Source organism: Eurosta solidaginis, chromosome 3 (assembly GCF_040869045.1).
Source record: "Eurosta solidaginis isolate ZX-2024a chromosome 3, ASM4086904v1, whole genome shotgun sequence".
In the NCBI taxonomy this organism is placed as follows: Eukaryota; Metazoa; Arthropoda; class Insecta; order Diptera; family Tephritidae; genus Eurosta; species Eurosta solidaginis.
This window is the reverse complement of record NC_090321.1, coordinates 244,746,099-244,759,588: the sequence shown is the minus strand read 5'-3', so window position 1 is coordinate 244,759,588 and position 13,490 is coordinate 244,746,099. Positions and strand designations below refer to the sequence as shown.

General features: G+C 35.0%; 1 protein-coding gene across 6 annotated transcripts in view; it reads right to left on the bottom strand.

The window, feature by feature from the left end:
- scb (scab) overlaps positions 1-13,490 on the bottom strand; it is a 256,100-nt gene that overhangs the window by 18,080 nt on the left and 224,530 nt on the right. The gene's annotated exons all lie outside the window — the stretch shown is intronic.

The following is a 13,490-nucleotide window of genomic DNA, read 5'->3' as shown; positions in this document are numbered from 1 at the left end:
CAGCTATCAAATCAAAACATCACAAAGTTCAGAGAACGCGAAAAACTAACTGGCTTTTCCATTTACGCCAATGCAATTTGAAATTTGTATAAAGTCTCTTCGCGTTGATTAGTTGAGGTATTAATAAAACGAGTATACAGTTCGGTAGATGTTGAGCTGGGAAGTCTGGAGCTTCCAAATTTCAGACTTTTGAGTTAGCTCCTTATTGGTGCAGGTGTGCGATATATTAATATATTGAGTCTCTATACGCCTTAATCCCTAATACGCTCTAATCTCAGCTGGCGATCCCAAAATTTTTTAAATGAGTTACTACGCCTCTTTCATGGCGAGAACTGTATACAATATAATCGAGTTTTCCAATGATGGATTTTCGGGGGTGTGTTGAGTGTTCTTACTTACTTACTTACTTAATTGGCGCTTAACCGTCTAAACGGTTATGAGTGTTCACGCATCCCTTTTTGGGTTAGGAAATTTCCTTTGTTTTTGCATTTTCAACAAATATTACACAAGAAACAAATTCTTTATCGAAATAAAATCAAAAACAGCATTTCTCTAGTATTCGATTCGGGTGTCCTGAAAACATTACAGATTTGATATTGGAATTTCAAAAGCTAGAATGGAGTCTAAATAAGTTCAATTCTTAGCTTTGGCCAACATTTTTGTTTGCGGTCTTTTTAGTTTTGTTTTCCTAAATGAAATTTTTCTAAATGTTTTTTTTTTGTGATGTAATTACTGTTTTTTTTTTCTGAAATAAACTTTTTTATAACATATCCTCTTAACTTTTTACCCTACTCAAATTAGATTCTTTTTTTTTCATATTTTTGGCAATTCTTCTCAAATTTCGTCAACTAAATTTTTATTTTTTGGTTTTCGATAGCATAAGAAAAAATGCCAACGAAATTCGTAACCATTGTTAATTCATGCAAGTGAAAACTCTTTCTATTCCTCCAATGTCATAACTACCTGTCAAATAATAGCAGACAAGGAGAATGGCTGTCGTGAATAGCCAGAGAATGGAAGAAAGGTTTGTTTTTTGCTCGCGGTTATTAAATTGAAGTGCCATAAATCGCCCATTTGTGTTTCAAAACAGCTTTTCTTTTAAATGTGTATACACAAAATCAGACTACATATTGATTTTCATTTCTAAAATCTAGTTATTAGATTAAATATGAGCAGTCAGTTAGCAAACATTTTAAAATATGGAAATAATGTAATATACCAGTCGTATAAAAAATGTTTGAAAACCACTATTGAGCTAATGATATAAGTAGGCTGTTTACTATTGTGAAAGTTTTTTTTTTTTTCAAACCTTCGACACTTGTATAAATTCACAATGTTTGTAAAAAAACAATCCTTGAAACATTTTTCAACAAATTCGAAACGTCGAGAAAATTAAAAAAAAAATCTCGAAATTTTTCGTTTAAAGTTTTTTGCACTTTTTGGAGTATACAGTTTAGGAGCCCTCAATTTTAGTCTTACTAAGTAAAAATTTTAGTGAAAGTACAAGTTTTAGGTCTCTCAATACTCACATTGATTTCTGACATTTTTATTAAATTTGATTGGATAACGGTTGGTTGTACAGGTATAAAGGAATCGAGATAGATATAGACTTCTATATATCAAAATCATCAGTATCGAAAAAAAATTTTATTGAACCATGTCCTTCTGCCCGTCTGTCCATAACACGATAACAAATTTGGTACACGAGCTTATCTGGACCCAGAATAGATTGGTACTGAAAATGAGCGAAATCGGATGATAACCACGCCTACTTTTTATATATATAACATTTTAGAAAACACAAAAAACCTGATTATTTAGTAAATAATACACCTAGAATGTTGAAATTTGACGCGTGGACTGATATTGAGACTCTTGATAAAAATTTTAAAATGGGCGTGGCACTGCCCACTTGTGATAAAATCAATTTTACAAATATTATTAATCATTAATCAAAAATCGTTAAACCTATCATAATAAAATTCGGCAGAGAGGTTGCCTTTACTATAAGGAATGCTTCGAATGAAAATTAACGAAATAGGGTGTGGCCCCCACTTTTCTATAAAAGATTTTAAAAGGGTCGTGGACGAATAAAATTAGTTAAATGTTTGCAAAAAAGAGCTTTATATCAATGGTATTTCATTTCCTATGTGGATTTATAACAATAAACAGGAAAAACTTCAAATTAAAAAAAGGGTGTGGCACCGCCCCTTTTATGACTAAGCAATTTTCAAAGTTTCGGGAGCCATAACTAGAAGAAAAATTTAGATATCGTAACAAAATTGTGTACACATATTTTCCTTATAACAGGAAATATTTCTAGTAAAAATGGACGGGATCGGTTAAAGACCACAGCAAATTAAATATAAAACAAGTTTAAAAGGGTCGTATACTAGAATAATAAGCTATAACTTAGCAAAAATAGTTCTGAATCAATGATATTTCACTTATCAAGTTTTACTGTAAGAGGAAATGGGGAGGCATTTTCCTTTATACGGGCGGTGCCTCGTGTTATGTAGAAAAGTAATTTATCTGAAATGAAATGTACAATTGAAGCTCACGCTGAGTATACAATGTTCGACCACACCCGAACTTAGACACCTGTACTTGTTTCCGCTAGGGTGTTTTAAATCCTCTGCACCATTCGTATAGAAAAAAGTATAAGACACCCTGTCAAAAAAATTTTCGAATATCAAAACGAACTTTTAGGGACCTTACACAAAGCTCACTAAAATTTTGCAAAATTTTATAAAATATTTGAATTTTTTTAAAGACTTTTTCGAGATTGGTTGGCATTGTTTCAGTTACAAAATTCAAAGAATTTGTTTCTTAAGAAAATAAGAATTTATCGACGTGATAAAAATTGTCACTGCTCTTTTCGTTTTGGCTTTTTCTTTCTAGTTATTAAAAAAAAAAAAAAAAACAACCAAAGAAAAGCGTCGTAGATAGAGGGAAACTATGTTCAGAGGAAAAGCAGGCTGTTAAATCAACTAGGTGAATTTTTTGAAATCACTCTACAAGAACTAGATGTTAGTTTAATTCATGATGACAGCAGGAATCGTTTTTATTTCAAAAATCGTCCCAATCGAGCCAAAACATCACAAATTGTGAAAAAAAGTTTGAGACAATTTTTTTTTGTACACTTTTCATACGAGTAATGTATTTAAAGCACGTTTTGAAAAAAACTACAGGTATGGCACGATTTATTAAGGAAAACACTTATTGTACCAAAAATCCGCATCCGATACTGAATTTCTCCAAATAATTTACGCCACTACTAAATGTCATACAAAACTACACCCTACTTACCTAACTTACCACACATACACTAAAAACTTGTATAGATGGTACCCAATATAATGGACAGTGTTATAACTACGTGTGATTTCTTTAAATTAGTGCTGGAGAAAATTTTACTAGTGCAGAATTTAACCGCTCTGAAACAATATTCTATAAAAGCGTGCAATTACTGGCGTATGCTGATGACATTGATATTACCGGCCAGAACACCCGCGCTGTTAGTTATGTTTACTCCAAACTGGAAAAAGAGGCGGTAATGATGGGTTTAATGGTGAGTGAGGACAAAACGAATTATCTGCTGTCATCGAGCAAAAAGCATATGCGCGCCTTGGCAACCACGCTACTGTTGGCATCCACAATTTCGAAATAGTAAAAGACTTCGTTTATTTGGGAACCAGCATCAACACTAGCAACAACATCAGCACTGAAATCCAGCGAAGAATCAATCTTCCCAATAAATGCTACTTTGGACTAGGTAGGCAATTGAAAGGTAAAGTTCTCTCTCAGCGAACGAAAATCATAATCTACAAGTCACTTATCGTACCCGTCCTGATATATGGTGCAGAAGCATGGACAACATCAGATGAAGCGGCTCTGGCAGTGTTCGAGAGAAAAGTTCTTCGAAAGATTTATAACAATTTCGTTGGCGATGGCGCGTACCGAAGAAGATTTAATGATTAGCTGTACTAGCTATACGGAGACATCCACATAGTCCAGCGAATTAAAACGCATCGGCTGAGCTGGCTTGGCCATGTTATGCGAATGAAAGACGACGCTCCGGCTAAAAAAGTGTTTCTATAGGAACCCGCCTATGGAAGCAGAGGAAGAAGATGGCTATCACTCCGCTGGAAGGACAGGTGGAAAACGATTTAAACTCTTTTTGTATTTGTGACCAATTGGCGCCAGTTGGCAGAGCGAAGAAGTGATTGGCGCGCCTTGTTGGACGGCCATAACCGTTTAAACGGTTAAGCGCCAATTAAGTAAGTAAGTAAGTTATAACTAAGTGCGATTTATAGCTACATATATAGTGTTGGCATTATTTGTAAGCAAATCGTTTTATCTACCATATCATAAATATTTACTTCTGTAACGTGCACAGTGCTTTTATAAATATGTGCTATGTACAAACCAAAGATAGAATAAACTAATAAGGGCACGTAATATGAGTATAAATATTGCATTTTTAATGTCTACACTCCGTGGTGTGAAATAGTTTAATGTATACAGTACAAATATCATGAATCGATTCATGTTACCAAATATAAATGGAATATTAGAGCACTGACAAGTTTTGAAAATTCGAGGCAAAAAAATGAAATGCTATCTCAAATATCGTTTCTTTTTATACTCAGCTAAGCAGAGCTCACAGAGTATATTAAGTGTGATTGGATAACGGTTGGTTGTACATATATAAAGGAATCGAGATAGATATAGACTTCCATATATCAAAATAATCAGGATCGAAAAAAAATTTGATTGAGCCATGTCCGTCCGTCCGTCGGTCCGTCCGTCCGTTAACACGATAACTTGAGTAAATTTTGAGGTATCTTGATGAAATTTGGTATGTAGGTTCCTGAGCACTCATCTCAGATCGCTATTTAAAATGAACGATATCGGACTATAACCACGCCCACTTTTTCGATATCGAAAATTTCGAAAAACCGAAAAAGTGCGATAATTCATTACAAAAGACCGATAAAGCGACGAAACTTGGTAGATAAGTTGAACTTATGACGCAAAATAGAAAATTAGTAAAATTTTGGACAATGGGCGTGGCACCGCCCACTTTTAAAAGAAGGTAATTTAAAACTTTTGCAAGCTGTAATTTGGCAGTCGTTGAAGATATCATGATGAAATTTGGCACGAACGTTACTCTTATTACTATATGTACGCTTAATAAAAATTAGCAAAATCGGAGAAGGACCACACCCACTTTTAAAAAAATTTTTTTTTTAAAGTAAAATTTTAACAAAAAATTTAATATCTTTACAGTATATAAGTAAATTATGTCAAGATTCAACTCCAGTAATGATATGGTGCAACAAAATACAAAAATAAAAGAAGATTTAAAAATGGGCGTGGCTCAGCCCTTTTTCATTTAATTTGTCTAGGATACTTTTATGGCGTTAAACAAAAATTAACCAATCCTTTTGAAATTTGGTAGGGGCATAGATTTTATGGCGTTAACTGTTTTCTGTGAAAATGGGCGAAATCGGTTGATGTCACGCCCAGTTTTTATACACAGTCATCCGTCTGTCCTTCCGCATGGCCGTTAACACGATAACTTGAGCAAAAATAGATATATCTTTACTAAACTTAGTTCACGTACTTATCTGAACTCACTTTATCTTAGTATAAAAAATGGCCGAAATCCGAATATGACCACGCCCACTTTTTCGATATCGAAAATTACGAAAAATGAAAAAAATGCCATAATTCTACATCAAATACGAAAAAAGAGATGAAACATGGTAATTGGATTGGTTTATTGACGCAAAATATAACTTTAGAAAAAACTTTGTAAAATGGGTGTGACGCCTACCATATTAAGTAGAAGAAAATGAAAAAGTTCTGCAGGGCGAAATCAAAAGCACTTGTAATCTTGGCAGGAATACTGTTCGTGGTATTACATATATAAATAAATTAGAGGTACCCGACAGATGGTGTTCTGAGTCACCCTGGTCCACATTTTGGTCGATATCTCGAAAATGCCCTCACATATACTAAGGGCCACTCCCTTTTAAAACCTCATTAATACCTTTAATTTGGTACCCATATCGTACAACACACATTCTAGAGTCATCCCTGGCCCACCTTTATGGCGATATCCCGAAATGGCGCCCACCTATAGAACTACGGCCCACTCCCTTTTAAAATACTCTTTAGTACCTTCCATTTAAAACCCATGTCATACAAACACATTCCAGGGTTACCCAAGGTTCATTTTGCTAAATTGTGATTTTCCCTTATTTTGTCTCCAAAGCTCTCAGCTGAGTATGTAATGTTCGGTTACACCCGAACTTAGCATTCCTTACTTGTTATACTTAAGCTCCCAGTGAATAATAATTTAGTTCAGATAACGGTAATAATGCAATTACAATAACGTTATTTCTTTGCTAAGTTGATAGGTCGATTACGAATATTCGAAAATTTTCTAAATGATAATATCAATATCACAATTATTACTGGTCATAAATCAATAACCATTTCAGCTATCATCAACAACAAAAAAAATTGGTTCATCAGATTTTTCTTACAAGAGGTAATGTACCTGAAAAAACATAACGTAATCGTTTGAGGACCTCGCCCACTTTTATACAAAAGATTTTACAATGATCTTAAATGATAATAAAAGGCAAGTTCACAAATTTTTGAAAACGGGCATGGTATCGCGCTTTTTTCGTCGAAGCCTTTTTCTACGTTTCGCGGGTAACAACTCGAAGGTGAGCTCAACTATTGCGACAAATTGTGAAAATGTGAATGTTCCTTTTAAAAATGAGCAAACTCGGCAACGACCACGACTCCTTTTATATAAAAAAATTTTAAAGAATCGTAAAAGGTCCTAAAAGACATTTTCATACATGTATATATATAAGCAGAAAAGTTTATATGGACTGCTAAGTGCATAACTTTTTCTTCACTTATGAAATTGGTGCGCACAAAATTAGCACTAAAAGTGTGTGGCTCCACTAATCTCGACTTTCAATTTGGTATGTGTTATACACTATGACCAAAAAGGTTTGTGTCTCTAGTATTTCCCAACACTACTACTATGAGCAAATGTCGATGGCTTTTTTGTAGTCGCAAATGTGAATGTTTATACATGTAAAAAAATAAGACACCATCAAAAAGTTACTTTATATAAATGTTTTTTTACTTCCGAAATACTATAATGTTAACAAGTTGGAAAAAATTAAAAAATATTTTAAAATGGGCATGGCATCGCCTCTGGCCAAGTATTTTCTGACGCTTCGGTAGTCATAACTCGAATAGAAGTTCTCTTATCGAGATACAATTCGGCACACGTAAAATCTAATAACTATGAATTAAGGACCACGACCACATTTTTATAAAATTTTTTAAAAACCCTATAAAGACGAACTTAATATTATTAGCCCGTATTTATGCTTAAAAAACTGTATAGTAACGCATTTTAGACTTTTGAGGTTTCATGCTAAGCAAAATAAGAATACATTACAATATCTAAATTTGGCCGTGGCACCAATTCTTTATTAAAAACTTGTTTTCAGCATTTACGGAGACATAAGTGTGTGGTAAAATTATTTTCTTTATAACGAAAAATATTTCTAATACTTTTTCTACAGTCTCAAGTTAAATGAATGGGTTAGTACGCTTTCAATACTTCGTCGAAAATTCAAAAAACATATAAACATTTCAGTGCAATCATATCTTTTCTGACCTCACTCCTACCCTAGTTATTAAAACAAAATCACCCATAAGGGTGCCACCTATCTGCTATCCTTAGAGATAAGATAACGTCTGCACAGCAAAAGCTATCGCTATAAGTACATACATACATAGGTACTAGAGATACCAATATCGGGATACCAATCCCGGTATCCAGATTCGGAGGACGAATGGGATAAGCTGAAAAAAAAATCATTTACTCATTAATTGATATTTTTCGCAACGCGATCGGAATTAAGATCAAATATGTTCTTCTATTGTTGATCTTATTACCAGTCACCCAAATTCGTTTAAGATGTTGCTGTTGATGTTGTAGCGATAAGGTTGCTCCCCGAAGGCCTTGGGGAGTGTTATCCATGTGATGGTCCTTTGCCTGATACAGATCCTGTACGCTCCAGTAACACAGCACCATTAAGGTGCTAGCCCGACCATCTCGGGAACGATTTATATGGCCACATTAAATCTTCAGGCCATCTCTCCCTCCCCACCACCAAGTTCCATGAGAAGTTTGGGTTCGCCAGAGCTTCGTCTGTAGGTGAAACATGAAGGGTTGCGCTACACAGCCCCCTGAAACTGGTATTTTAGTCGCCTCTTACGACAGGCATACCTACCGCGGGTATATTTTGACCCCCTCACCTGCTGGGGGGTTTCGTTTAAGATGGCGTTGCTCTTTGTTCGTAGTTTTTGAGCTGAAATTGTCGTTTGGCCTTGCAAGTATTCTGTCATTCAGTAATTATATCATTTTATGTTTTAACTCCGTCATATATGTATGTCATAACAATTTTATTACTTTTATCAGAGTTCGAAATTACGATGGAATCCTCGTGCTTAATTGCTATTGGCATTCTCAAGCAACAATACTCCCAAAAAAAAATCAATTATAAAAATAATTCAACTTGGAAGCCGAGTTGCTGAAAAAGAAAGAATATTTAAACTCTGGTATTTGTCCCGTAATTGCGAAAGAGATTCCCGAAAATCTTGAACTCACAAAACTCAAATAAATTGTCACAGTTAGTATAAATTTATGCATTTGATAAAACGGTAAAATCTAATCTTATCAAGGTGACTTCGTATTGGCAACGGTATTGAAACCGTAGATAACGTTTCTGCAATAGACTGAGTTTTGTCAATTTTTTTGGTTGAAAGTTAAATCTATATATGTGTATGATATTCAGAGCTACTCAACCACTATACTTTTATTGCAGTTTTGTTTTTGTTTTGCACTGAAGAAGCGGCACACGTACAAATTCACACTTTGAATATAATAAAAAAGTTTTCATAGCAATTCCATATGCCCTCACATATAAATTCGATTTACACAAAAGTGCCCGAATTTCATATGAAAGTGCAAAGAAAAAGCACTTCCATATGAAGCTAAGGCATTTTGGTATGATATTTAAAGTTACGCTAACCAGTTGACGTCAAAATTTTTTCAAAAATTTTTTAGCACTGAGAAAAATTTTAATACAAAATAAAAAAATATTTTTTTTTTTTTTTCAATTTAATAAAGTTTGAATGTATGTATATATAATTTGGAATATGTATTGTGATTTGCACTTAAATATAAACATTTTTGGATAGCCTTGATCATATTTATTCTACACTTAATGTTGTATATCTATGTTTTTTAAATAACCTCTACATATGTATGTACACCAATTTTTAACTCAAGTGGTTCTATGTACACACATACATGACATATGTTCGCTTATATCTGAGAGCTGTAGACATCGTACTCCTACTTCAAAACTCGCATTTAATTCATTTTTCGTATTCTTTTCTTTGCTTTTATCAATCAGCTGACAAGGTTTATTTAAGTATGACTTCATCTTTGCTTTGCTCTACAATAAATACCACTATGTTTTTTTTTTTTTCATAAAGAGTAAAAAAAAAACACGATGATTAGTTAGTGCAGTACACGTAATAAGTTAATCGAGGTTCATTATACCACACTGGAACCCGGGTTTTCTCTTAGAGAGCAATAATTTCATAAACGATAGATTGGCATGACACTTTTTTCTTTTCAAAATGCTCAAGGGTAGATAACTTTTTCGAAATATTTACTTTACCAAGCTGTTCTCAAATTTAAGAAGATATATGTAGTAATAAACATAAGTGCGACCTTCGTCAATCTATCTCTCCCAACTTAGTGGAGGTCCCCCCTTCCTCAGAAATAGTTGTATATTGGAACAATTTTCAGTCATCCCTTATCAAATTTTGTTTCGAGACAAACCGGTTTCAGAGTTGTCATCATCATTGTCAATTTTCGTTCTGATCTGTTGATGTCGTTTGTCTTATAGTTATAGTTTTAGGTATTGGCAAAATGGATGTTTGCTTATGTGTATGTGCTGTGCGTTTATTCAGAACCGAGTAGTAGTAGTTTTTACTGATCTATTTCTGTGGCTTACTGAGGCAGGTAGAGGTCAGTAATTGTAGTCGTTGGGCCTTCTTTGTATGTTTGTTGCTCTGGTGCTTTTATTGTTTTGTATTTGTTTGGTGTTGTGTGTTTATTTCTTGTTTTGTGTTTGTCTGATGTACCTGTGTCCTTACTTTGTTTCTTGTAAACAAGTTTTAAAGGTTCAAATATTGTGTTAGAACTTGTGTTTGTCTATTTGTTTATTATTCTACCGTCGAATGTTTTCTGTTTGTAGATTGTCAAGGACATTGACTGTTTTATTGATGTTTGCTGGAAAACATTCATTTTCGACCATGTGATTCGTGAAGTTGGACTCTGGTATGCTGTTTGGATTCCGTGTTTTTTTGTTGTAATATCTAATTTGTTCTCTGACTTCGTTTTTATTTGCCGTCCTGTTTGTGGTATATTACTGTGTTGACATCTGCAGGTAAGCTTGTACATGCCGTGGCTGCTAATGGGATCCTCTCAGTCAGTGTTAGTTCTTAGTTTTCGCCCTAGATCATAGTACAGGTCTACAAGTAGGATATGTAGCAGCGCGCACATACACAGCCACGCTCACCTGATAAAATGCTTGTTCTTGTTCGTTTTTTGTGTGGATGCTATTTGGCACTGTTGTACTTCTTAGGTCCAAGAAAGTGTAGTAGCTGCTAACGAAAACTGTATAAAAATTTTTATTGCAAAATTACAAAGAAATATTCTTATTTACTTTCAAATGAGCACTTAATTACATCTCTCTTTAAAATCCATATGTTTTGGACTAGTTTAATTAACAAATTGTGTTACTTTATTACCGGGGACGATTGCTAAAACATGACCAAAACCGTCGGGGGAGGTATTAATAGACGCGTTTTGCCTCGCTTCTAATAATTCGAATACTTTTTCGCCTTTGAACTATAGATAACAGGACAAAACGTGTATTTTCATTTCTCTTTCCACATTTTTGGACGGGTTACTGCAGACGACCTCGGTTTCAAAGTGTTTTTCGCGGAGAGCTTTTAAACGGGTAGAAAAACTTAGCACTCGTGTTTTATTCTTAATGCTGCAATAACTATGTGTCCTCAGATACCCCAATTCAAGACTTTTGTATAATTTTCTGTAGGACGCATATAGGTGCAATACATTTTCATACTAAATTCGTAAAAAAAAAAATTTACCATCAACCCATATCTGATATTCCGCTCCTTTTTTTGTTTCCCTGCGTTTATTCCACGACAGCAACCTCGGTAATTTTGACACTTCGTTCAGTGTCAAACGCATGTTCCACGCAGGTTCCACTGAGTTCCACACTAGTTTGACACTGGCTTGGCAATGTGTTAGAAAGAGAAATGAATTGTTACCTTCTCATACATATCATACTTGTAAACCTGTACTATGCCCTAGATTGTTAGATATTTTGTGTAAATGTTGTATTTAAAAAAAAGTTTGCCAATTTATTTGTTGCTCTTCCAGTATATGTCAAAGTCGTCCAAGTGTTAGTATTTTCCTTTTCATTAATTCTTTTTGGTTCAACATGAATAATTCTGAGTTTATCTACTATTGTTTTTTTATATCCGTTGTTTGCAGCAATGTTATATATATTACTTCAAGCTCTCTCTTATATGCTTTTTGTGTAAGAGGTGTTCTTTCAAGCCTATGTATCAAACGCCGTAATGCTGCAGTTTTATGCTGTTGGGGGTGATTTGCAAGTTGGCTTTCTATATATGGTGTTGGTAAATCGAATGATAATTTTATCAATATTTATCTTTTTCGTTTTCCATTGTGCATTCTTCTTCCCGTGCTGCTTGCTCAGATACTCCAGTACTGGCTCTTCACTATTAGTAGTTAAAACGAATATTATGTAATTCACGTATCTCGCTTAAAATTACACTTTGAATTTCAGTTCCTGTATGTACTTTCTTAGTTGCAACGTCTGTGGCCATTCGCAAAACAGGAAGCAACCTGCGAAGGCTTGGAATTTTCATATCTGTGTAAAGCTCATACAGCTCATAGTTATAACTTCTTCGATATCCTCCCTCAGCAGCACAAAAATTACCATATATCTTACAGAGCACTTTTCTCTCGAACACTCCAAAGGCCATCTTAGCTTTTCTTGACATCGTACGTGTCGACATTCCAAGCCATACTTCAGGACAAGTATGATGATCGACTTGCAGAGCGAGACTTTCGTTTCCTCGAGAGAGGACTTTACACTTTAAGTGCTTACTTAGTCCAAATACATTATTTCCCAGATAGACGAAGTCGTTCACAATCTCGACAGCCTATCCTCCAATAGTCCGTGGCGACCAAGGCGGGAATACCGAATCTTTTTGCATGATAGCAAGCTCTACATCGCAAGGCTCACTTTTTTTGCATCTTTAATTAATTAAGAAAAGGCAAAACTCATGGCGCGTTTATTAAGGCCAACTAAATCAATTTTAGCAGCACCACCAATTGTACGTTCCTATCATAGATTGGGCCATCACGGTTTAGTGCTAGAGTTATCTTCTCCAGCATTTGGTTAAAGCAATCACATCACGGATGAAGCACATCGTTAAGTTTCGAATGCCGCGGAGAGTTTCTTCTAAATTCTTACGAAGCAAGTGATATTGCACAACGTCATTTGGCAGAGCTTATTTACTTTGCAGGGAACTTAAATTCAGACATAGAAGCAGACATGCACCTTATTCTCGAGCTGTCAAATATTGCTTTGAAGCTGAACACAAAAAGATTGCGAGTGTCATTTCTTTTATCGTTAGTCTTCGCGAGGATGTGACGCATCGTGAAGATTTGGTCGAAAGTAGATTTACCAGGTCTGAAGCCGCACTGATAACATCAAATCAGTTCGTTGACTTTGAGCTTCAATCTTTCGCACAGTACGATAAATAGAACATTGAACGCTATAATAATCAGGCTGATGCTGCGATTATTAGCGCGATTCGCAGGATCGTCTTTCTTGTGAATTGAGCTGAGCATACTTCATTTCCAATATGAAGGCCTGCGTTCATCCGTCCATGTTTTGGCTAGGAGTTGATGCATGGTCTTTACCAAATCTACGCCTCCGTGTTTGAATAGCTCGGCGGGTAGTTCGTCGTTATATGACGTCTTGTTATTCTTTAGCCATTTAGTTGCCATTTCCACTACTTTATAATCTGATACGGAAACATGTTTTCCGTCATCGGCGATCCCTCCACAACTTAAGAACGCACTGTAGGTCATATGGGGAGGGTACTTTGCAAGGCTGTTGTGGGGTAATTCGTAAAGCTTCAGTGATGCTCATCATTGCAAGTTCGCCATCCGCAGGGTTTTTGATACTTGATTTTCGGGCATTGCGACGGCATCTGAAGCTCCTCACTCTAATGCTGTTCTG